A 25,911-nucleotide genomic window follows, 5' to 3' on the forward strand; every position below is an offset into this window, starting at 1 on the left:
TAGGCCCCTTTGCATCCTGGGCCCCAGTTATTTGTGCCCTGATCTATCCTCTTGTTCCATGCCACATCATAGAATATGCATGACAATAAGATTGTGATCTGGCATAAGATTAAAAGCAGTCAATTCTATTGATTAGTGAGGCATCTCCTTGCTGAGTATCACAGAAACATTACTGACCTGTATTGCCCTTGTCAGACTGCAGTTCCTGACTGAATGCATATACCCTGAATCTCAGTGTTCTTTCAGATCTGTTAAATATACAACCAACATGATCTCCTCACTCCTGTAGCCGCAAGAGAAATGTCGCAAACTAACATATTGCCTTCATTGCTCTTACCCGAATCATTTGACGGTGTGCGCACAGGAGGATCATTTAAGCTACTGCTCACCCAAAGCTGTTCAATGTGACCTCCCCTTTCCATGAGAACCTGATGTGCACGGACCCAACTACACTCATTGGACAAATGACGGTTGTGTACCCAACGACCTTCTGTATATGAACTGACGATATTTACGGAAATGTTCATACTCCCATAATGGACATATGCAAGAAGGTATCAGATGATTGGACCAACTGAGAGACAAACATTAATGATCAGAGGGTGTCTGGTTGGAGGAACGTTAGAAGAAGCAAGGCAAATTGTTGAGAAGAGGGCCCAGGGTAAACAGAGAATCCTATACCATCCCAGCCCATGGTCAAACTTTGCAGCAAATGCAGCATCGATTGTCTTGTCAAGGTGAGCCCCAGAGTCATATTGGGCAGTGTTTAAGACAGAGTTGACCACGATGGCACAAACTATCTTCTCATGAGACAGAAGGCTGCCAGAAACGTTTGATAAAGAAAAATATCCATGTCATCAATCAGAAAGACTGCAAGTTTTTGATTCATGGATGGAAACTGCAGCAGAACCTATTGCTGTATAGTGCAAAGAATGCAGCACTGGGCAGCATAATGGCTCAACGGGTAGCACTGTTCCTCAGGGATCTGGGTTCAATTCCAGCCTTGGGTAACTGTGTGAAATGTGCATGTTCTCCTTATGTTTGTGTAGGTTTCCTCCTGGCACTCCAGTTTCCTCCCACAGTCCAAAGATGTGCAGTCTGGGTGGATTACCCATGGTAAATGTGGGGTTATAGAGGTAGGGTGTGTCTGGGTTGGATTCTCCTTGGAGGGTGAGCACAGACTCAATGGGCTGAATGGCCTCTTTCCACACTCTGGGGATTCTATGATTCTCGTGCAAAATATATTGATATTGCTGAGAGAATTAACTGAGGTAATTTAATCAGAGATTCAGAAACCACAACAGCCATGAAGTATGATTACTCAATGCACTTTGCTCTCAGCTATTCATCATTGAAGGAACATAAACATTTGGGTGCATCGGTTTGTTGAGAAAAATGTTTTTATTGTTTCAGGTGCCTGTCAACACCACAATGACATCACTTAGAATGAATCAGATTTCTTTCCACTGCATTCTGCAATATTTGTTCAATAAATACCTGGGATGAATTAGCTGGACGTTCCTAGTCATCTAGCCCCAGATGGCTGGTTTTGTTAACTGATTTCATTCAGGAGACTTGTGCACCCAACTTGGGCTGACACTCCCAGTGAAGTACTGACGCAGACTACACTGGCAGAGGTTTCATTTTAGGAGGTGAGGCTAAATTGAGGCCCTGTCTGCTTACTCAAGTAGACATGAAAGATCCCATGGCACTACTGGAAGGAGAATTATCTCCTATGTCTTGCTCTATGTTTAGATGATCTAGTCATAGCTATGTGTGGGAGTTTGCTGTACACAAATTGATTGCTGTGTTCCAACATTTCAACAGTGGCTACACATTAAAACTTCTCCGTTGGCTGTAATATGATTTGCTGAAGTTCTGAAAGGCACTACGTAAATGCAAGGTTTTCTTTCTTTCAGATGATGCTGTAGTGAAATTGGCTTCCACTGGTGGACTACCCAATGTAAATGCTCAGGGACATTTGCTGAGGTGGTCTCGCAAGGTGCTATACTGACTGGGAACATCCCAGCTTTGATTCTGAGGGCTATCCATGCTTCAGTTAGCAAACCTCTTCAGTCAGAATATTGTGGATTCACGTCCCAATTAAGAGCTTTGAAACCACAAACTAGGGTGACACTACAGAAGCAGCCCTATACTGTTAGAGGTGATAGCCTTTGGATGAGATGATAAACTGAGGCTATCTCTGCCCCATGGCATGATCTCAAAAATGAACAAGGAGGCTCTCCCTGACTTGTGGTCAATTATCATCCCTCAAGCAGCATTATTAAAAGGGCTGATCTAGCTCATTTCACATTGATTACTATGGGAGCTCCCTGTCCACAAATTGGTTGTCACCTTACAAAAGTTTCTGCACTTCATAAATACTTAATCTTTTTTGTGCTTTTGTGGGATGTGGACATCACTGACAAAGCCATCATTCATTGCCTGCCCTTAATTTCCTTTGAACTGAGTAGGTTGCTTGACCACTTCAGAATCAACCCCATTGATGTAAATCAGGAGTCACAGCTAGGCCAGACTAAGTAAGAACAGTAGATCTCCTTCCCTAAAAGATCTTAGATTTTTTTCTCAATCCCATTGAGTGAGCTAGATGGAATCTTACAACAATTATATGGGGTTTGGTCACCACCATGGTAACCTTCAATATTTTTTCTTTTTGCTTTTTTTTGTGTGTGTTCAGATGTGAGACACAGTGAAAGACACAAGGTGCACGAATCTTTATTCAATTTCCACCACCAGGAAGAAAAGAAACACCCGAGTGGTCTGTGAGAAGCAGTGCCCTTCATATCAAAGGGCAATGCTGTGTGATCAAACAGTGAAGGGGAGGCCAAGGGTTAAATCAAAATAGAGTTGGAATGTTAGCTTTCTATTCAAAGTTTCTATTAATTGAATTTAATTGGTGCTGTGTACCCACGACGTCAGAGAATTAGTCAGCACCTTCAAATAACTAATCCAGTCATATTCCCTGCATAGTAGCATCTCGCTCTGGGACGGCTGTAAAGTACTTTGAGAAATGCTACATTCTTACCTGACAATCTCAGGTGTAGGTTTTGAACCCACAACCTTGGACTCCCAAGTGACAGTGTTACCTTGAGCACCAGCTGACTCAGTATGAATGAGAGCAAACACCAGTTCAGGGGTGAGCATTTAGGGGGAATTCCATGATTCCTCAAAGTACTTTCAGCAAGAATTGACACTTGCAAAATGAGCAGTGAGCTCATGTGCACTTTGTGGGTTTTGCAGCACAACATCGTTTCAGAAGCTGGAAAGCCTACAGCGCACTGATCAGTATGAAACTCCTTCACACCATTAGGTGGCACAAGAGCTTTGGCTTAGTCAGGACACCAAGCACAATATTCTGATATTGAAGAATTTAGTGCTGAGAAAAACAGAATAGCTCCACCGACTTTCAGAACTCCCCAGTACAGCTCACCTCGAAACAGAATGAGGAATCTTCCTGCTTTAAGATTAGATTAGATTCCCTACAAAATGGAATCAGGCCCTTCGGCCTAGCAAGTCCACACTGACCCTCTGAAGAGTAACCCACCCATACCCATTCCCCTACCCTATATTTACCCCTGACAATGTGGGCGATTTAGAATGGCCAATTCGCCTGACCTGCACATCTTTGGATTGTGGGAGGAAACTGGAGCACCCGGAGAAAACCCGGGCAGACATGGAGAGAATATGCTGGAAGAGAATGTAACTGAGTCTACCCTAGTTTTATTTGACTTACTTCTAAGCACTGTTGTTCAACAATGACTGGTTGGTTAGAAAGTAACCATTGCACAACAGTAATTTAAGGCGAGGACCTACATTTACAATATCACCACCTACAACCCCAGGGTGCCCAATGTTTTTAACGGCCAATTCAGCATTTTTGAACTGCTCTAATGGAGGAAACACAAGTAGCTAATCTGTGCACAGAGACCTCCCACAATCAACAATCCAATCTCCAGCCAATTTGTTGGGTAAGGAATAAATATTAGCCAGGACACCAGGGAGGACTTTCCAGCTCTTTCTAACTAAATACCATGGGTTTAGGAACAGAGGAAGTGGACGAGGCCACTCAGTCGGTCAAGCCTGCCCCATCAATCTAGATGACGGATGACTGTCCCCTCAATGCCATTTTCTTTAATGCCATATCCTTTAATGCCATTCATCTCCTAATACCTTTCAAATTCTGTCTTGAACCTGCCTAATATTTGAGTTTGCCCAGTCCTCAGCACACAATTCCAAAGATTCACCACACTCCGAGTGAAGAAATTCCTCATCATCTCAGTCTTAAACTGTCTCCCTTATCCGGACATTATGTCCCTAGTTGTACAGCCTCCATCCAGGAAAGCATCCTATTTATAGCCATCTTGACATGCCCTCCATGAATTTTGTAAGTATCAATGAGAGCACTTCTCATTCTTTGAAAGATACAATCCCTGTAAGCCCCCTTGACACTGTACTCAAACTCCTTGAAATGAATGTCAACACACTGTTTGCCTTTCTAACTGCTTGCTGCACCTGCATGCTAGTTTGTAGTGACTCATGGACAGGGGTACACAGATCTCTTTGGACACTTGCAAGTTCTTTACAAAGAATCATATGGGAAAAAGTGAGGACTGCAGATTGTAGAGAGAGGAGGAGAACTTCTTCAAGGTAGAGTAGAGACAGGAGGGCTTCCTGATGAAGGGCTTATACCCGAAACATCGATTCTCCTGCTCCTCAGATGCTGCCTGACCTGCTGTACTTTTCCAGCACCCCACTCTCGTAAGAATCACATAGAACATATATCGAATATGCAGGCCATTTGGTCCAAAAATTCTATGTTGCATTAATGCTCTGCTTGAGCCTTGTCCATCTCACTCTATCAACTTAACCTACACAGAGGTCTTGTGGCACACAGCAGCATTCCTATCTCTGGGTCAGATCCTCATGAGGGCTTGCTGGCTCAGGAAGGAGCATTCACAACATACTTTAGCAGACCGATAATCAGCCTGGAAATCCTTCCATCACTATTCTGCAACAGGAAAAATAATAAGTGTGAAGATTTGCTGAAAAAAGTTACCTATTTCCTTCTCCCTCAAACACTTGATCGGCTTTGCCTTAAAACCAATTTTGAGGTTTGCATCAACACTCCATGTGGTAGCAAGTTCCTCTTTCTTGAACCTCTGGGTGAGGAAGTTTCTTCTGAATTCCCCATTTGATTGCTTAGTCACAATATTATGTTGACAGTCTTTAGCACTTACCCGTTAGAGCAAATATTCTCTCTGTTCCATTCAATCAAAACTTTCCAGAATTATGAAGATCTCAATTCACCCCCCACCCCCCAGTCTTCTTTGTTCAAGACAGAACTCAATCAGCCTGTAAATCTTTTCCTAATAAGTATAAACTAATTTCTGGTTTAACCCTTGTAAATCTTACGTATCCTCTCACTGCCTCTATATCCTTTCTATAATATAGTGACAGAAATGAATGCAACAGTGATATAACCAAAGTTCTACAGAAGTTTAGAATAACATTTCTACATCCACTTGAGAAGAAGCTAGTCTTCGATTGTATATTTCATGTGGTAAACAGCACCTTTAACAATGCAGCACTTCCACAGCCTAGAATGGAGCAGGATTTAAACCAACAATGTGCTGAGTTAGAAATGTAAGCTAGAGTAAATATTTAAGTTTCACCTTACAGCCCATCTTTCCCAGACTATCTAATGGCTCACTGACATCATTCAATGAACAGCCAAACCAAGCAAGGGGAAGCAGATTGTTTTTGATTAAGTGATGCCTCTGAAAGCATCACTGTTCAGTCTTGGGATGAACAGAAGGTGAGCCTCATCTAGCATACTCCTCATGATTACTCACCCTGCTGTGAGTCTGGTGTCAAAGTTCACACGTTGGAACACAGGAAGAGAAGATGGCCACAAAGGCTAGGCTCCTTTGACTTGACTTTCCTATACAAGAAGAAATAGCTTAGATCTTTAGTTGTTCACTGTCAACTTGTTAATTACCTTAAACCCCTCAAATGGAATGCCCCCAAATTCTGGGTTTGGTTTTGGTTGGGGGAGGTTAGCGGCAGAAAGAGGTGGTGTGTGTTAGTCCCATCCATGCAGCAAAGTCTGATCTCTGATTATCTCACTTGTCCCTACCATTGGACAAAGCTCTTTGCTCCACTAAGACCATGTGATAGCTGGTGTGCAATAGACATTCCAAATTAATTGAACCCACATATGGGCTCCTTCTGTCACCCCAGAATGAATTTGAGGGTCTTGAACATCAAGATTCTCATGGACAACCCCAGCAGTGACTGACCAGAATGTCACATTGTTGTCTTAACCTGGGAAGTTCAGCGCTATGACACTGGCATTGCAATCCTGACTGGGACAATGATGGGGAGGAGAAAGCCAGGTCAAAGAACGAGGTGTTGGATGCACTTCTCTTTTGGGAAGCTAAGTCAGGAGAAGACAAGGGGGTTGGCTTCTACATAAAAATGAACGATTGATCATCTCAATGCACCCTCCTTAGGATAAAAGAATATCTTTGGATCACTCTAAATCCAGCATGATAACAAACAAGCTGTGCTCCTCACCAACAGATCCACCAAAGACCTAATATGAATAAACACTGCAGTCATGCAAGGCTGAGGCATCAAATGAACATAATTCTTCATTCTCCTCATTGCAACACTCCACCCCATCTCTAAGAACCCTCCTGCAAGAGTGAAACTTCTCTACATGGCAAATGTTCAACATGTGCCTCCAATACAGACCCAAGATCACCCCAACCTCTGCCATTGAGTTGCAATATGCACTTGTGTGTGGATATACTGAGAGATCAAGCCCTAAATCAATGTTGACCCAATACATTCACAGAGGTGGATGAGTGAAGGGGCCTCAGGTTAAACATCTGGAAGAGCCTTCTCACCACCTCTTCACCTTGCACAACACATCCTTCTGTATATGAAAAGACATGGATAATGTGGATCATTTCTTATACCTTGGAATACTTCGCTGAGCAAGACCAAACATTGACAATGAACCTCAACAGCACCTTCAATGCGCCAGCACAGCCTTTGATTGTCAGAGGAAACAAGTCTCAAATCCAGCACCAAGTTCATGGTTGACAGGGAAGCCATGCGAGCTGGCCCCTTCTATGCATTGACATGGATTATACAGAAGATAACTTAAATCCCTAGAGAAGTGTCAACAGAGAAGCTTCCACGAAATCATGCAAATTCATATTGGCACTCCAATATCAGTGTTCCCTCCCAGGCCAACGTTCCCAGCATTGTGGCACTGTTTTTTTGTCATTCAGCTACATTGGATGGGCCATATTGTCCATAGGCCTGACATAAGAATTCGAAAACCAGGTCTCTACTCCGAGCTTTGTCACAGCAAGCAACAAAGGAAAAAGGTCTTTTTTGAAAAAGGGCCATTCCTACCAACATAAGCATCTTTTGCTCAAGACCATCCAAATAGCAGAAGAAGCATTCATTGAAGGCATCAACTATTTCCAACATCTCAAACAGGCCCAGGTACAGACAGAGGAAGGAGTGTGAGTATGAAATAAAGTGTTGTTAGTACTTGGTTTGTTTAACTCTTGGACAGTAAGTTGGAAATATCAAATCTACCTGTCAACATTTTTCAGTTAATAACTGGGATTTCGAATTCCTGTTTTAAAAGTTAATGCCCTCTCACGCTGTCCTCCCTCTCACCTTCTTTATCCTCTCAATCCTGAGGGGGGGTGGAGGCTCAAGGTGTTGCCTGTGGCTCTGTGTGTGTGTGTGTGTTTGGGGAGGGGAGAGGGACTCCAGTCAAGATGTCACGCGCGCTCCCGCAGCCACCGTCCCGGCGGCGCGCGCGACCCGCCGCCTGCCCGCGACCGAGCGGTTCCGCGTGCCCGACTGAAGCGGAGGAAGCAGCTGCGCTGCTCCAGGGTTTATACAGGAGAAGCTGCAGGCAGGTAAGAGAGCGGGTTCCTGGGAGAGCCTTTCCCCTCCACCCCTCACTCTCCCCTTCCCTCTGTCACTCAAGTCTCAGCCCGACCTCGCAACCCGATGAAGAGCACAGGGTTCTGTCTTTTTCTCTCTCTTGTCTTTCCATCTCTCCATCAGTGTTTTCATCTTTCTCCCCCATCGAACCCCCATCACCTCCCCCTGTCTATTTGTCTGTGTGTTCCTCTGCCCTCCCCTCTCACTCAGTTCGCTCCTGCCCCCTCAAGCTCTGTTCCCCTCCGTCTCTGTGGTCCCTCTTCTCCCCGCCGTCTCTTTTTTTCCCCATCAATCAGTGTATTTGTCTTCGTGTCGTTCTCTTTGCGTCTCTTTCTCGTTCCTTCAGTCTCTCCCTATACCTTCTTCTGGCAGTTCTTGGTTAATGTGTTGAGAAGTTGGGCTATGTTCTGATATTGATGCAACTGGTTTCAGGGTAGAGTGCTGGGCAGTGCCAGTCTCTGTCTCCCTTTGTTGCCCAATTGCTTGCTCACTAGTGTGACAGATCCTCACTGGAGATCCCTGTTCAGATTGCTATTTTTCTCTAATGTTGTCACAGGGAGAGTAAAACTGAAGAAAGACTGTTTATGGATACCAACACGTGTTTATTTAAACTGACCTCTTCATCGATTGAATCTGAGTATTTTACTCCTGACTTGCTTTTATTTGTATTTAATGCTGGTAGCCTGTATTCTACAGTGAAGATTTTTAAGTGTCACTTATCCTTTTGCCCTCATCCCCTTGCAAATTACTGCCTTTCCCTCACTACCTTTCATTGCCCTCACAGTACTCAGTGGGGCTGTATTTGTCAGCAATGATCAGGAGCGCAAGGTTGACCAGTGCTGACACTCTGTTCCCTCTGTTGCTCTTAACACCTTTCACAGTGACAGCCTCCTGGATCAGATGTGTAAACCTTCCCACAGCTTTAAACAGCTCCTCGAGATTATGAAAGTTAAACTGTTTTTCAATCTGTAATTTCCAGTGTTCAACTAGATTCATTCTTAAACCCAGAGATGCAAAGCAGAGAAGGTTTCAAAACAATAGGATTTCTTCAAAAAGGGACATTGTTCACCCTTCATATCTGTGATGGCTTGTTCGAAGGGGCATGTAACTGGTCCAACTCCCTTACTTTTTGCCCATAACATTGCACTTTCCCAATGTATCCAATTCCCTTTTAAAATTCTAACTGCATTTGCTTCCAATATGTGTGTGTGTGTGTGTCGGGGGGTGGGGGACAGGTGTGTTTGGGGCAGGCAGTGGGGGGAAGTATTCTTCTCTATTTCTGACTTATAGAGATGACCTTTAGGTAAATTGACTTCCATTTCTCCAGTCTCTGAGGTTTTTGCAAACAGATTTTAAATGAATTCTTAGAATTGTTTTATGGAAACGTTCTTTTTTTGATTTAAAAATAATTTTTGTGCATGACTGCATTTCTGACAATAAATTTAATGTGTAGTTTTAATATTTTGTATGAAGTTCTCTGCTGTACTTTGGAATTGTGCCTATTTCTTGTTCTATTCACCAAACACATCCTGCTTGATTGATATTCTATGTATCACAATGATCTGTTCTCAGTGTTTTGTAACATACTTAGCTGTTATGTGCACTATTATCAGTCACTGCATTGTGGGTTCTGTCATGATAGACCATGGTTTGAAGTCTCTGGTTATATCTGTCAGACTCTACCTTCCATTTGCCAACATTGCTCCTTTATTGTGCTTCCTCTGGATTCAAAAGGGGTTTTTTGCAACTGGAAAAATCAGTCATGCAGTCAGTTTGAAGTAGGCTTTACTAATTGTTTAACATATTAAATAGATGTTAAGATATTAACTACATACAAATTCCAATCATACTAAGCTCATACAACATAAAAAAAAATGAATGTTTGGACCAAGTTTCCAAGGGCAGTAATAGAAGATAATAGGGCTGTTCAAAATTGTTATTATGTGGAACTTAGGATTTCATTCAGCCCATCCAATGTTCCATTCCATTAGACCATAGCGGATCTGTTGCTCAGCTTAAATTGAACTTGTTTCCATTTCTCACAATGTTTATCTAATAAAAATCCAGCAGATTCAATTTTTTGTATTGCCCTCCAGCTTTGATTAGCAGGGAGAGCTTTCTGGATTTCTACTAGCTTTCGTGTGAAGAAGTACCTCTTAACATCACTGCTGAACAATCTTGTTAATGTTAAACTCATGAGTTTGGACTCGCCTACTGAAGCCAGTAGCTTTTCCCTTGACCCTACTAAATTCTTTTGGACACCTTGACCAAATCATTCCTGAACTTTCTATACCTTCATTCATGTCTGCTATACCCGAAGCCAGGTCACTTGCTTGTTGTCTGCTGATGCTTCACTCTGAGTGGGTTTTTGCAGTGGGGGTGTAACCATTTACTTTCCCTCTCAGGGTAAGATGAGGAGGCAGGTCCTCAGTCTACCTCAGCAAGAACAGGAATAAAAATCCACAGTATTCGTATTGTTCTGACCACATGTAGCTAACTGAGCTAACAAGTGCACTGTTAACTTTTTATGCAAAGTGTTGCAAATCTAACCCTGCATACTGCCAGTAGTGATTGTAACGAGGTCAGCCAGGTGGACCTCATAGAATATGAGTTCCCTGATTGGGGCTATTAATCTAGTCTAATCAGGGAGCCTTGGCTGACAGATATAAACAGGAGTGAGCCCAATGGTACGTAGGGGCAGACCGAGAGCCAGAAGGCGGGTAGCCGTCCTCAGCGCTGTCACCCCGGGCAGGTACCGGGGCGGGCTGCCCCAGAGGTGGTCGAAAGGTGCTGAGGGTGGTTAGTGAAGCCGGAAGGTGGGTAGGCCATCCTGACCGCTGTCACCCCGGGTGGGTACTGGGGCGGGCTGTCCTAGAGGTGGTTGAAAGGTGTGTCAGGGCGGGCCAATAACTGGAAGGGGCATGGGGTGGACCGAGAACCGGAAGGTGGGTAGGGGCGGGCTGCCTTAGAGTGGTCGGAAGGTGGGAGGGATGGGGGCTTGCTGGGTCTGTATTGTCTGCACTTTTGTATGTAACAGTACTGTCTAATGTACAACTGTCACTGCTGTTGTCTCTTTATATCTTTATGTGAAACTGGGATTTGAGGTTTGTCCTCATGTCCCTGTAAACTGTTTGAATGGTAGGGTTTGGGGCCTGGCTTTGCTGCTCCTCTCCCTTGTAAAATTGCTGTCTCTTGTATGCAGCTGTAAATGTAACTGTTTGTTGTAAACTGTTTTTGTAATTTGTTTAATAAAATAATATAAACAGGAGTGTCTTGTCCTCATTTCCCTGAAAACCGGTTGAATGTCAGGGTTTGGGGCTAGGCTTTGCCATTCCCCTCATAAAATTGTTGTCTCTCTGTATACAGTTGTAAATGTTAATTGTTTTGTGAACTGTGAATTGTTTAATAAAATATAAAAAAAACCAGGAGTGTCAGAGGTTCTCTCCACTCTGAGCACTGGCTCTGAGGAAGCCAGACCAGTATCAAGTACTAAGCACATGTAAATAGAGGGTGATTTGGTAATGGGATACCGGCCTCTGTGGAGTTATTTCAGTGGCTACAAGAGGAAAAAAAAATGCATTCCTGAAGAAGCTCATTTGTAACAGTTGTCTTTGAATTGGGGTAAACATTTCTGGCATCATGCCGTTATTTGGGAAGCTTGATTCGTTCAATCCTGCTGTTGAAGACTAGGGGCTCAATAGGTGGAAAGAATGTGTTATTTTTTCCGGGCACCTGACATTGGGGCAGATGAAAAGCAACAAGTAATTCCTCAGACAGCATGTGGACCTGCAGCCTTTCTGGTTGCTAGGAGCCAATGTTTCCTGAGGCAACAGATACTAAAACCTTTCAAGAGTTGATGGATTTAGTTAAGCAATGTACGATTCCAAGCCTTCTCTAATCCTGAGGCCCTGTCAGTTTTACTTGGCAGTTCGAGAGCCAGGAGAGTCCGTGTCAGGACTTAAGACAACTGGCAGAGGCATGTGACTTTTGTTTAACCATTAATGAGATGCTGAGAAACTGTTTGGTGTGTGGGATTACTGATGTAACCATGCAAAAGCATCTACTAGCTGAAGTCCAACTCGACTTTAAACAGACACTTCAATGGCTTTATCATTAGAAAATGCAGCAGGTGGAGAATATGAGTTACAGGATATTATGTTGGGAGTGGACACCTTCACCAGGCCGACTGAACTTGGGGGACACCACTTCAGTGAAGCCAATTGCAAAACCACACTCAGGACACAGCTTGAACTGAGGGACTCTAGGTCAGCCCACAGCAAAACCCCAAAACAAAGCTAAGCCTCAGCCAAATGGTTGAAATTTTCTTCAGGATACAGGCCATCAAGCTATTATAGCTTCTGCTGGTATGTGGCCTTGAGACAGCAAAGGAGGCCCACTAGGCCTGAATTGAGTAAGAGAATATATAGGCCGATATCCAGGAGAGTGCATTCCCTGGAAAGCCAACCTACATCTGGCTTGGAATGGTCAAAAACACTTAGCAACATCCAAATCATAACCAATCAAAATAAACGTTTGGTTAAATGGTTAAATTGGCGTTGCGGTATCAGCATTTTCAGAACCAATCTTTGACAATGTTCGCTCTGGACTCCAATCCTTACATTTGTGTAAGACCTTGGCTAAACTGACAGCCTATGATGAAGACCCTTTACAGATGAAGAGTACAACTTTGGTTCTGGTCTCACATGAGAAGCAGCTGGTTCAGTTACCACTGATTGCCATAAAAGGCTCGGGTCCAAGCCTGACAGGGTGAAATTGAGAAAGATTCACCTTGATTTACTCAATATTTTTCATTTAGAAAATGGCTGCCTGAGTGAAGTCCGGGAAGCTTTTCATGAAGGTCAAGGAACTGTCAAAGGAGTTAAGGCCACCTTGCATGTTGACCATGAAGCAATTCCAAGATTCTGCAAGTCTCTATCATTTACCTAATACGCAACAGTAGAGGCAGAAATCAGGAGGCTGGGAAACTGATGGAATCATCAAACCAGTACAGTTTGCCGAGTAGACTGACTGTGAAGTCTGTCAGGTCAGTTTGTCTTTGGTGGGGATTTTAAACAAACCGTACAGCTTTTGTTTTCAATTTGTAGAAATTCTGCTTGAAGTTAGATGCATGGTTCTCCTTGAGAAAGGAGTCCGTTCATACAAGTTAGAAAATAGGTTACATCAGTGTAAGTGTTTTTGCTTGAAAGTTTCAGACCAGAAGTATTTGTTTAGAAGCCTGAAGGGTTTACTGGAAGCTGAGAAAGTCTAAACTCAATTCTGTGACTATTCAAGGAAGAGACTATCAAAATTTCAAGACAAGAGATTGAAAGGAATTATTAAAACTATAGCTGTTGGAAAGAAGCAAACTCTCTTTGATGTTTGAGTACTGTAATGCGAAGGTGGTGAAAGATGGAATTGTATTTTTACTGTGTTTTGATATCTTTCAAATTGTTTTATATGTAAATAGCTTGATTTATTCTATTTTACTTTCTCTACTTCTGCATTTTATTATTTAAATCAGATCTGCATCATTGCATGCTTGTGGTTCAGTGAAAGAGCACTTTGTTGAATTTGTAAAAATATGATTGATCAAACCAGAGTTCATTGTGGGTATCTTACCTATCCAATCATAACATCAGCTGGAATCATAATACCTGATATTTTCCAGGCTACAATGTGCATTTGAAACTGTATGTTGCCAGAACAATTTCAGCTTATTGGTTGGAGGGGAGGTTGATTGAATCAACTGGATGGTCAGTGTGGATCTGATTGGTACAAACAACATTTGGTTCTATTTTCCCCTTTTCCAATTGGATTAGGGACCTCACTCCTTCCCTACCCATTGGGAAGGCTGCTATACTGTGGACTGCATCTGCCTTCAGTCAGAGAACTGAAGAAGGGGGAGTCCTGATATAATTGTGGAACGATTTGGGGAAATTGTATGATATTTTATAATGGGTGAAATACAATTGTAAAAGGATGGGCAGAATATTTTGTTTGTTTGGTCATAATCTTTTTGTGGCCTTGGATAACAGCTTCAAAAATTGCAGAAAATCTAGCTAATACTAAGACAGGAGTTATTTAAAGGAACTAATATATAATACAGATGAGTTGACTATTATCCTTTAGCTAATGAAAAAGGACACATTCCAGTAGGCATTGCTAGGAATAGGGCTTTTTCTGATTCATTGGATGAGGGAACCAAGCGTAATGTATTACGCAGATGATACAAAGTTAGGTGGAGAAATAAGTTTGCTGAAGACACTGAGAGGTGCCGAAGTGATGTGGACAGATGATGGACCTGCAGATACTGGGTAGAAGTGGCGGAGAATGATGCGATGAATGTGGAGGTTGGTGGGGTGGAAGGTGAGGACCAGGGAGGCTCTGTCCTTGTTGCGTTGGGAGAGGTGGGGTTCATGGGCGGAGGTACGGGAAGTTGAGGAGATGCGCTGGAGGGCATCGTCGACCACGTGGGAAAGAAAATTGCAATCTTGGAAGAAGGAAGACATCTGGGATTTTCTAAGGTGAAATTCATCTTCCTGGGAACAGATGCAGCAGAGGCGAAGGAATTTGGAATAAGGGATGGCATTTTTACGGGAGGTAGGGTGGGAGGAGGTGTAATCCAGGTAGCTGGGGTGCCGGTGGGCTTGTTGTAGATGGCGGATGAAGCAGATGATGGACCTGGGCAGGAATGCAGTACATCGAATATAATGAGGGGAAAATTGCGATGTTATGAATTTTGATCAGAAAAGCAGACTATTTTTAAATGGTTGGAAAGCTGTGGGTGTGCAATTGTTGAGTATACCCAAGACAGAGATCAGCAGACATTTTGGGTATTGAAAAGAAAACTAAGGATATGAGGACAGTGAGAGAAGGTGGGTTGAAGTAGAAAGTCAGCCATGATTTTATTGAAAGACAGAGTAGGCTTGAAGGGATAAATGGCCGACACCTGCTTCTATTCCTCAAATTTCTCATGAATGGAGAACACAAACCTATGAAACGTGGGCAAGAAATAACCTACAAACAAGTCAGAAGACATCCATTATAAATAAAAGAAAGCTCTAAAACAATTGAAAGTACAAACAGAAGGATGTCATTCACACATTCCCTCAAGTCTGTTCCTTCATTCTGTGAGGTCATGATTGATTGGTAGCTCAATTCCATTTTCCCACCTTTGCTTTATAGCCCTCAACACTCTTATCAAACTATCAACTTGAGTCTTAGAAACAATAGTTGGCCCTTAACAGAGAATCACAAAATTGTTGCAGCTTTGAAGGAGTCGGTTCAGTCTGTTGTGTCTGCACCAGCTCTCTGTAGGAGCAATTTACTGAATGCCACATCCCTCCTTCTCCCATCTACAGTCTTGAGGGAGATAGTTCCATATTACCATAGTCTTGTCTGAAGAAATGCTCATGATTGAACTTCCATTAGTGTCATAGTCATTATGGCACAAAAGGAGATAATTCGTTCCATCCAGTCCACATTGGCTCTCCTATTAGGAATCCAGTCAGTCCCATTCCCTCACTCCATCTCCTGAAAGCTTATTGTCCTTAAGTATCCAAACAATTTGTGTTTCAAATCGCTCGTCATCTCTGCTCCAGCAGCCTCATTGTTAGTGAGTTCCAGGCCATTGCTACTCAGTATGCAAAATGTTTCACCCCTAGATCTCATAAGGTCAGCTAATGGGAACAACTTTCTTTGTCTACCTTATCAAAACCTGTCATAACCTTATGTACCTCCATCAGCTCTCCCTCAATCTCCATTGTCCCAAGGAAACCAACCCCAGCTCCCTAACACTGTAGCTAAAGTCCTCCAATCCTGGAAACAGTCTGGGAATCTCAGTTGCCCTCTTTTAAGGATCATCACATCTTTCCTGGAGTGTCCTGACCGGAACTGAATGCAATAATCTAATTAAATTTCTGTTTCTGCTTGTGTTTGGGTGGACTAACGCATGTTAAGAGATTCTGTCATCTGAATTATCTTCCATTAAGCATGCCTTAGCAAAGCTGAGTGTCAATGATTTATTATTGCTCCATGTCTCCCAGTTTAAATTTAAAATTCAGAAAGGAATATCTTTGGCCTTTATAAAAAAAAAAGGACTGTGATGCCCTGTGGCAATTACCATTGTAGTTTTTATACCTCATTCACCTGACAGACTCTCATGCAAAAATAAGCAAATGAAATTCTATTGATTTCTCTTTATATTGATTGAACTGTCTAGAAACCTTTCAATTGGAACTGAGTTTGCTGGCAGATTGAGTGTTCCATTGGCACAGACAGAAGCAGTAATAAGAACGTTGGGAGGTTGTAGGTGTGAGTGGATATAAGAACATAGGAGCAGGTGTAGGCCATCTGGCCTGCTCCACCTTTCAATAAGATCATGGCTGATCTTTTTGTGACCTCAGCGTCACTAACCCACCCGCTCACCATAACTCTTAATTCCTTCACTGTTCAAAAATCTGCCTTTCTCTTAGAAACATTCAATGAGATAGCCTTAACTACTTCAACGGGCAGGGAATTCCATTGCTTCATAATCCATCGGGTGAAGAATTTCTTCCTCAAATCAGTCCTAAATCTGCTGTCCCTTATTTTGAGGCTATGCCCCTTAGTTCTGATTAGATTACTTACAGTGTGGAAACAGGCCCTTCAGCCCAACAAGTCCACACCGACCCTCCGAAGAGCAACCCACCCAGACCCATTCCCTTACACCTCACACTACGAGCAATTTAGCATGACCAGTTCACCTAACGTGCACATTTTTGGACCGTGGGAGGAAACCCACACAGACACAGGGAGAATATGCAAACTCCACACAGACAGTTGCCTGAGGTGGGAATTGAACCCGGGTCTCTGGCGCTGTGAGGCAGTGGTGCTAACCACTGTGCCACCTTGCCGCTTCACCTGTCAGTGGAAACAATCTCCCTGCTTCGATTTCATCCATTCCCGACATAATTCCATATGTATCTATCAGATTCCCCCCTCGTTCTTCTAAATTCCACTGAGTATAGTCCCAGTCTAATTAATCGCTCCTCATAAGCCAACCTTCTCAATTTCGGAATCAACCTCGTGAACCTCCTCTGCACCTCCTCCAGTGCCAGTACATCCTTTCACAAGTAAGGAGACCAAAACTGTACACGATACTCCAGTTTCATGTAGATGGACCACCATCTTGTAATTCACAGGCACATCAGAGAGGTGTGGCAATTTTTATAATGGCTGGGTTTCTGTGAATTTTAAAATGATATGTTGCAAAAACTACCACCCCCTTCTTTATTGTGCCACATTTGTCAAAAGGACTGAAGTCTCGGGAGTTAGAAAATGAATACATGCATGGGAGTATGAGAACATTTTTCAGTTATTTTGCAGCTGCTTTATTTCAAGCGTATGATAGGCAGACTAATTCAGAAGCACCAAACTGAAGTCATTGTGGTAGGTTCGGTTATGTGGATGGATGAGAAGTTAGCACTGTTCTCTTTGAGGAAGAAAAAAATTGAGAGGAGATTTAACAGAGGTATTTAAAACCATAAAGGGTCTACAGAGTTAATAGAAAAAAAAACTGTTCGTATTGCTGTGATGGTCAAGAACCCTGAACTGAATAGCTGTGGCAGATGGTGTCATAGTGATCATGTCACTGGATTAGTAATCCAGAGGCACAGGCTAAAGTACTGGGATATGAGTTCAAATACCACAGTGGCAGCTGGTGGAATTTAAATTTGATTAATAAAATCTGGAATAAAAAGCTACTTTCGATAACGGTGACCAAGCAGGTGCAATAGAAGCATTCAAGAGGGAACTGAGTTGTTATGTGAATGCACAGGGCTATAGGGGGAATGACATTGGGTAAATTGCTCCTATGCCGAGATATGACAGGCCGAGGGATCTCCTCCTGTGTGTTGTGACAGTTATCAACCGGAGAGCACTGATTTAGGGAGACTGGCAAAAGGAGCAATGGTAACATGATGGAACACAGCTAGCGGTTAGGATCTGTAATGTACTACCTGAGAATTTGGTGGAGCCAGCTTTAAAATATTATCAGATAATTATCTGAAGAGAAGGTGGAGGGAGTGGAACTAGGTGTGTTTTTCTTGTAGAAAACTAGCATGGGCACAGTAGATTGAATGGCCGCCTTCTGTACTGTAACCTTTCTCCAGAAACATAAAAGAAAAAATAGGGATAAACCTATAACTGGATTGAGAAAATAATGGTGTAAAAGAGCAGTTCCAGGAGGGCAGTTAGGCTTGAGCAATAATTATTGTTAATGGCGCCCCATCCCATAAAAACATTAAAGAGAGCAGAGACTTCAGTGAGACCAGATCAGCTGAAGAATTATCTGCTGAAGTGTAGACTGTTGAGATAAATGTGCTGTTGTTATATGGATGTCGAAATATTGCCAGCAATAGTTTTGGTATACTGTACTTGATGAACCTGTAAATGCCTGTGTGAAGCTGACAATTTTGAGAAGTAGCTTCCAAGACAGAGATCCATCCTCTGTCATTTTCCCAACGAAGTGGACAACCTGGCGAGACCTGAAGTGCATTGAGCAGCTTGATTGTATAACGCTTGCGATGGCCCACCAGATGAAGACAGGACGAAATGGGCAGATGTAAAGTTTGTCTGCCCTCAACAAGAAAAACTCGCATCCCCATTGCATCGTTCATGCCCTCTGAACACCCCAAAGTGTCTGGTGCTGGAAAAGCACAGTCGGTTAGGCTGCATCCGAGGAGCAGGAAAGTTGACGTTTCGGGCTTATGCCCGTAATGTCGCCTCTCCGGCTCCTCGGATGCTGCCTGACCGGATGTGTTTTGCCAGCACCACACTCTTTGACTCTGGTCTCCAGCACCTGGAACCCTCATTTTATCCAAGTGTCTAACAGTCATAAAGCCAAAGAGATGTACAGCATGGAAACACACCCTTTGGTCCAACTCGTCCATGCCGACCTGAGATCCCAACCCAATCTAGTCCCACTTGCCAGCACCCAGCCCATATCCCTCTACACCCTTCCTATTCATATACCCATACAGATGCCTTTTAAATACTGTAATTGTACCAGCCTCCACCACGTCCTCTGGCAGCTCATTCCATACACGCACCACCCTCTGCAAGAAAACGTTGCCCCTTAAGTCCATCTTATATCTTTCCCCTCTCACTGTAAACCTATGCCCTCTAGTTCTGGACTCCCCCACCCCTTTTTCCTAGTGTGGGGGATTTCAAGATTAGGGTGCATATTTTTAAGGTGAGAAGAGAGGGATTTTAAAAAGTCATGGGTGGCAAACGTTTTATAAGAGGGTGGTTTGTGTGTGAAATGAACTTCCTGAGTAAGTGGTAGATGTGGACACAGTTACAACGTTAAAAAGACACTTGGATAAGTACATGAATAGGAAAGATTTGGAGGGATATGGGCCAGGAGCAGGCTGGTGGTACTTGTTTACATCAGCTTGGCCTGATTGGACCTAAGGGTCTGTTTCTGTGCTTTATGACTCTACATTATTTTGGTGTTCACTGATCCACTCATGGAAACTTCCCTTTTGTACTAATATGTTCAAGTAAACGACGGGTATTCAGACTCACTGTAGAATCTGCATTTGCACAGAATTATCAGGTTTGAACACATTGCTGACAGGTCAGAAGCTAAAACTCAGCAAAGTTTGTCAGAAAAACAAATACTGAGAACAAGAATGATTAATACAACTCATCTGGGCTTACTGACAAATGTTTAACCGCAGGTATCCAGTGAGCATAAAAATCTGCTGAACAGGTTGATGAAGCAGGACCACAGATCCAGCAGCTGAGAGAGTACTTGGTGTGTAGCAGCCTTTTAGTGACACAACTGAGAATCTGAAAAGGTTTACTTCAGAACCAGTCAAACAATATGGGTGATTAAAGACCTTCAAGCTGATCAAAAACGCATGGGAGGTGAGCTACATATGACTCCATGGAAGCCAGACCAACTTAATACAAACTCAGGACATGTTTAAAAAAAACCTGTCTGATCTAAGCATCCAAGATACTGAAGAAAAAATAGACTATATCTTCCAAATAGATTTTGATTGCTTGATCCAGAAACTCTAGGCTACTGCAAGGAAGAAAGACCAGCTGCCTTTTAAGATATTGTTGGACTGGAGTGGACAAAGTTAAAAATCACACAACACCAGGTTATAGTCCAACAGGCTTATTTGGAAGCACTAGCTTTTGCAGCACTTCAAAAGCTAGTACTTCCAAATAAACTTGTTGGACTCTAACCTGGTGCTGTGTGATTTCTAACTTTGTCTGTTAAGAGACATTCAGGAGATTGAGGGTCTTCTGGATAAGGAAATAGACCAATGACAAGGTCCACAAACACAAATGTCCTCTACAAAGATTGTCCAAGAGAGAAAAAAAAGACCCTGTCATAGAGAAATGATTCACACATCAGAACCAGGATCAACAATCCTCAAGCCTGAGGCCTACCATTTTTCCAAGTCTGAAGAGTGTTCTGAAAGAAGTGAAAAATGCCCAGAGATATAGTTCCCACATGGGATGCTGTGCAGCTTGGAGGGGAATGTTCCCACACATTTGCCTCATTTGTCCTTTGAGGTGATAGAGGGTGTGGGTTTGAAAGGTGCTGTTGGAGGACTCTTTGTGAATTATTGCACTGCAGCTTGTAGATAGTACGCACTGCTGCCTCAGTGTGTCAATGAATATTGCAAGTGATTGATGGGCGCCAGTTGAGCAAGCTACTTTGTCCTGGGTGGTGTCGAGTGCTTCCTGAGTGTTACTGGAAATAATAGATCATGATATTGAGCTGTTGATAAACTGTTTGAAAGGTATAAGCCAAAGGGTAATTAGAACTAGATAAGGGGTTTCTGATGAGGATGGAGTTGAGGAAGAATTTCGTCTCTGAGGGGTGTTTGTCTGTGAAGGTGTCTTCCCTATTGAGCAGTGAAGGCTGGGTCATTGAATAAGTTCAAGGCCTGTATTAGACAGCAAGGGAGTCACGTATCATAGGGGACAGGCAGGCAAGTTGAGTTAAGGCCCCAGTCAGATTTGCCTTAATCTTATCAAACGGTGAAGCAGACTTGAGGGGCTGCCTGATCGACTCTTGTCTGATTGCCTCTGTTCTCATGTTAAGCTTCTTTGAAGGAACAGGTCAGGAATAGCATGAGACTAACTATGGATAAGAGAACTTTGAGTGGGATTATGTTTAAAGTTATGAAGTGAATGTTGCTTGAACTTGAGAGAAACCTGTAAAAATTGGTTGCATCAGAGACACTAGAACCACTACTGATTCGGTTTAAACCATAGATGAATGCGCTGATCTTGAACCATAATGTGAGGTCATTTTATTCAAATACTTTATTTTTACAAAGTGCATGGCAATGGGGAGCTCACGGTTATCAGTGAGTGAAATATCCGGTTACAAAGGCTCTTAAAGGGCCGGTGTCATCCTTAAAGGGCAACATACTCCAAATTTATAAAATGGATGAAGTGAGGTCTAGAGGCAGAGCAGACCTATTACAAAGGCCACGTTACAGATGCTATTAAGAAAGGTGCTACTATGTGGAGCCAAATACCAAGTGACTCCAAAAGGGGGTCACCATAATGGTCTGGAAGAAGATAATGAGTATGTAACTGCTGTCCTATTGACAGTCAAATATCTAGGATGTGAGGAGAATGTGCAATTCTTGGGGATTTGACTACATTATTGAGGGCCAGCCACATTCCCTATTTAACAGGGCATCCCTGCAATGTTGCCATCTCTACAACTCATAGCCCACACATGGCAACAAGAGAGAGCTCCTGCTGTTTATTTGTGCGTGGTCAAAAGGCATCTTCTGGGCATTTTGCTAAACTGGAGATGAGGAGGATCAAAGAGGGCTTATGTCAGACAGGTACTATAACTGGTCAGTGAGCATCTCTCTGATACTACTTACTTGTACCGGTCCAGGCAATTTTACCTGGACCAATCCATGGACATTGCATATAATAGATTAAAAGCAACAACACTCTGCTCTATAACAGGATCTTTCCAAAACGCCGCAAGTGATCATTTGCCAAACCCCCATCTAGGTTTCATTGTGAAGCTCGCAAACACATTGCTTGTCTGCAAACTATTATTTTATTCATAATTTCGCCTTTCAAATCCAGAAATCAGCCTCTTAGCCCCTGGAACCCCTCCAAATTCAGCATCCTTTGATAATATGGAGGCCAAACATTGAAGGTAATATTTGATACACAGTTTTATCAATACCATAACAATTATGGCATTGTTTATGCTTTAAACAACATTCATTTCAACATCTAAATCACACCCTCAGCTCCACATCAAACTTCATTGGTTTGACAGCTAGTGGGTGGATAGAAAAATGCTGACAGCATGGAATTCGATCCCTATTCTAGTTGAGATAAATTTGGGATCTGTATTTACACCCTACCTTTAGTAAAAATTTGTGGTACTTTGCTGTGTTTTGGCAAAAAGACCACCAAGTTTGTCTTCAGGTGAAGGACTGAAGAAGTGGCTATATAAATCAACACCTTCCGTGCTTTTCTCACTGAAGACATTGAGTCGTTGGTTTCAACAACTAGTCCAGCTGATTTCTATCTTACTTTGTAACCTCCGCAGAGTACCATTTAATATATTTGAGGTTACACATTTTCACAACTTCAAACCATTTTCATGTCTTTTTGCTCATCTGTGTTGAAGACCAGTAAATTGGTCCGTCTGAGTTTATTCTGAACTCCTGTTGCCTTTTGCTAAGCCCTTCCAGATTAGCCCTTTCTGATATCTTTATTGATGGTGCCAACACACCTCATATTGGGTTAAAAATAAAGGACCACCCATTTAAGACAGAGGTAAGGAGAAATTTGCCCTCACAGAAGGTTGTGAGTTTTTGGAACTTGATTCTGGTAAAGGTGATGGTAGAAGAGCCTGAATTAATTTTAAGGCAGAAGCAGTTAGATTCTTGATAAACAAGTGGTCGGAAGGTTATTGGAATAGATGGGAATGTGGAGTAATCAGATCTGTTAGGATCTTATGAAACAGCAGAGTAGACTTAAGGCCTGTTTTTGCTCCTAATTTGTAACATTTTTTCCCAAAAAGTTCTTGCAGGCCGCTGTTCCTATTTAAGAAAAAAAGGTGAGGGTCAGATTTGCTACTTTATATTGCATTTGGACTCTTAGACTAGTTTTGAAAGTTGCTGGTAAGGTTGACTAATAATGTCGTTTGGTTTATCAGCACCGTTGCAAAAAAAGATACGAGTTTACCTTAGTGCAATAGAATGACAACATTGAATAAATGCAAGTCTTCTCTTGACTTGAAACACACTTCCCTTGCGCAGTGCAGGTACATGGACCATCCAGCATTCCTTCTTATTCTTCTGTCACTCCCAGGAACAAATTATCATTTGATGTTCCATTTCTGCATGTTGTTCCCATGTCTCCGTTTGACCTCCTGATCCTTAAATTCTCTGTTCCCTTATTCCTGTTTAGTTCTGTTTCTGGGATAATATACAAAGAGACACAAGAACAAAGAACAATACAGTACAGGAACAGGTCCTTCAGCCCTCAAACTCTGTGCTGATACATTTTGCCCTTCCATAATAAAACTGTCTTCACTATGGGATCAATATCCCTCTATTTCCTTCCTATTCATGGATTCATTCAAAATGCTGTTATTGTGTCTGCTTCCACTACTACCTCCTACTCCAGTGTGTTTCAGGCACTCAGCACCCATTGTGTGAAAAACTTGTCTCACACTCCCCCCCCCCCCCCCCACAACACCTTGAAGCTCTGTCCCCTTGTAATTGACCCCTACACCCTGTGAAAAAAGCCTTATACTTTCCATCCTATTCATGCCATTCACAATCTCATAAACGTCTATCAGGTCACTCCTCAACCTCCTGCGCTCCAGTGAAAACAAACCCTGCCTATTCAACCCATCTTGATAACGAACCTCACCAAACCCCACCCCCCAAATACCAGGAGCCATATGTGACTGACAATCTAACAAAAGACTGCTATGGTATTGGTGAAATGTGATTGAAGAGCAAGAGACTAGTCAATTAAAGCTCTTGCTCTCAGCAGTTTTAAAATTGAAACGTGTGTGTATGGTAAGTATAGAGTTAGTGCATCATAACACGTTTATTTTTGATGACTGAATTCTGATGGATTTTTTATTTACTGTAAGGCTGATGGGTTTGTGGAACAGATTACTGCCTAAGATGATATAAAAATGAATTGTTGTGGGTTTGCAGGAGGAACTACACCGTTTGACAACAAGTAAATGGGAAGTTGTGTTTGAAAACTTTAAAGTTTTTGAGAATGTTACTTGTAGCTTAGACAAAGGAGAATAATGGATGTGGTTTATTTGGATTTTCAGCTCTTTAAGGTTCCAAACAGGAAGTTAGTAAATAAAATCACAGAGTGCAAAGAACTGGGAGGAATATACTCATATGGATTGCAAATTGGTTAAGAGCAGAGAGTAGGAATAAACAGATCATTCTTAGTTTGCCAGGCTATTACTGATGGGATATTGTCAAGGTCAGTGGTAGTTCCACAATTGTTCACAATTTACATAAATGATTTGGATGTGCAGGCTAATTTGTAATATTTCCAAATTTGCTGTGACCCCAAAGTGTGTGGGAATGTAAATTGTGAGGAGGTTTCAAGAGGATTTAGGCAGGCTAAGTGGATGGGCTAGAACATGACACATGGAACATAATGTCAATAAGTGCAACGGTATTCACTTTGGCAAAAATAAAACAAAGGCAAAATAACTTTAAATGATGAAAAATGGGGAAGTGCAGTTGTCCAAAGGGATCTGAGTCCCTATCCACGAGCCACTAAAAGTGAGCATGTCGGTGCCGCAAGAAAGTAAGAATGGTATATTGACAAGGGGAGTCTAGGTCGGAGTCTGTCTTCTGTTCTTCAGTGAGAACAAAGTTTAAATGCATGAGCTATTCATCATAAATCACCTCCCTGGAAATCTTTTCCAATTCAGTGTTTATATGGAACCAGCCAAAACTGCATTCTGTCTTTCTAGCATGGTGTTGTTAATCAGCAGTATTGAGCCTACTTTAACATATAATCAATGCCTTGAGATGCAATCCACAACTTGATTGACAGTGTTGATGTGCACTTTCCTTCTTATAAAAGAAGCGAATGCGTGAAAAAAAAACTGCACACTGAGGCATTAGGATCTGGAATGCACTGCCAGATTCTAAGATTCTGGTCAGCTTTTCATCAGTCTTTCCTCAGGGGGAATAGATATGCCTAATACATACAGATATTTAGTGGCAGAGTTAGTATTCAGACAATATAAATACTGACACACTTATATACATAGTTATACACACATAGGCATACTTATGAGATGCAGTAGATTGTGTACATTATGGTTTGTTGGTTATGTTAAAGATTCACAGATGATGGGCAAGGTTTGATAAAGGACTGGATCATTTTTTGATTTAAATTTGGGGCTTGTTGCATTGTCCCTTTAAGTTAAATAGTTTATTTATTTTTAAATAAATTGGTTGGAGGTGTTATGATACACCACCATGCTCATCATATCCTAATTTGATTTGACCCTGGTCCTTTTGGACCTAAGGGACATAATCCCAATGCCACAAGACCCTTAGTTTACTTGATAACTCAAAAGAATGTGAAAAGAATCAATTTCGATGTGAGGGTAGCGGTCAGGAGCCAGAGGTTGGCTGCATCCTGTGAATAAACCTTGTATGCGATAAAGAGATGTTTCTTGTTAGGTGCTGCGCTCTCTGGCTTGCATCCATTTAACAGGCTCCGACTTTAGATCTGTTTGGCTTGGGGTGCCTGACCAGCAGTAGTTTTCCAGCATTCACAGCTCTCGACTTCATAGGAACATGCACGCCAAAGTACCATATACAGAAAATAGAATGGAAAGTATTTGATAGATTTGCT

General features: G+C 42.4%; 1 protein-coding gene across 2 annotated transcripts in view; it reads left to right on the forward strand.

Annotated features, from left to right (window-relative positions):
- The first annotated feature begins 7,866 nt into the window (after positions 1–7,866).
- Positions 7,867–25,911, forward strand: part of LOC122542869 (sodium/calcium exchanger 3-like) — a 353,482-nt gene continuing 335,437 nt past the window's right edge. Inside the window, exon 1 of one of the 2 annotated variants that reach the window (XM_043680972.2) lies at positions 7,867–7,970. The gene's annotated coding sequence lies outside the window, so the exon portion shown is untranslated. Of the gene's footprint in view, positions 7,971–12,922; positions 13,043–25,911 lie in introns of those variants that run through there. The other variant, XM_043680975.2, reaches the window with a different exon arrangement.

This window comes from Chiloscyllium plagiosum, unplaced genomic scaffold (genome assembly GCF_037043375.1).
Source record: "Chiloscyllium plagiosum isolate Xiang-an unplaced genomic scaffold, Cpla_swu_hap1 HiC_scaffold_47, whole genome shotgun sequence".
NCBI classification, from domain to species: Eukaryota; Metazoa; Chordata; class Chondrichthyes; order Orectolobiformes; family Hemiscylliidae; genus Chiloscyllium; species Chiloscyllium plagiosum.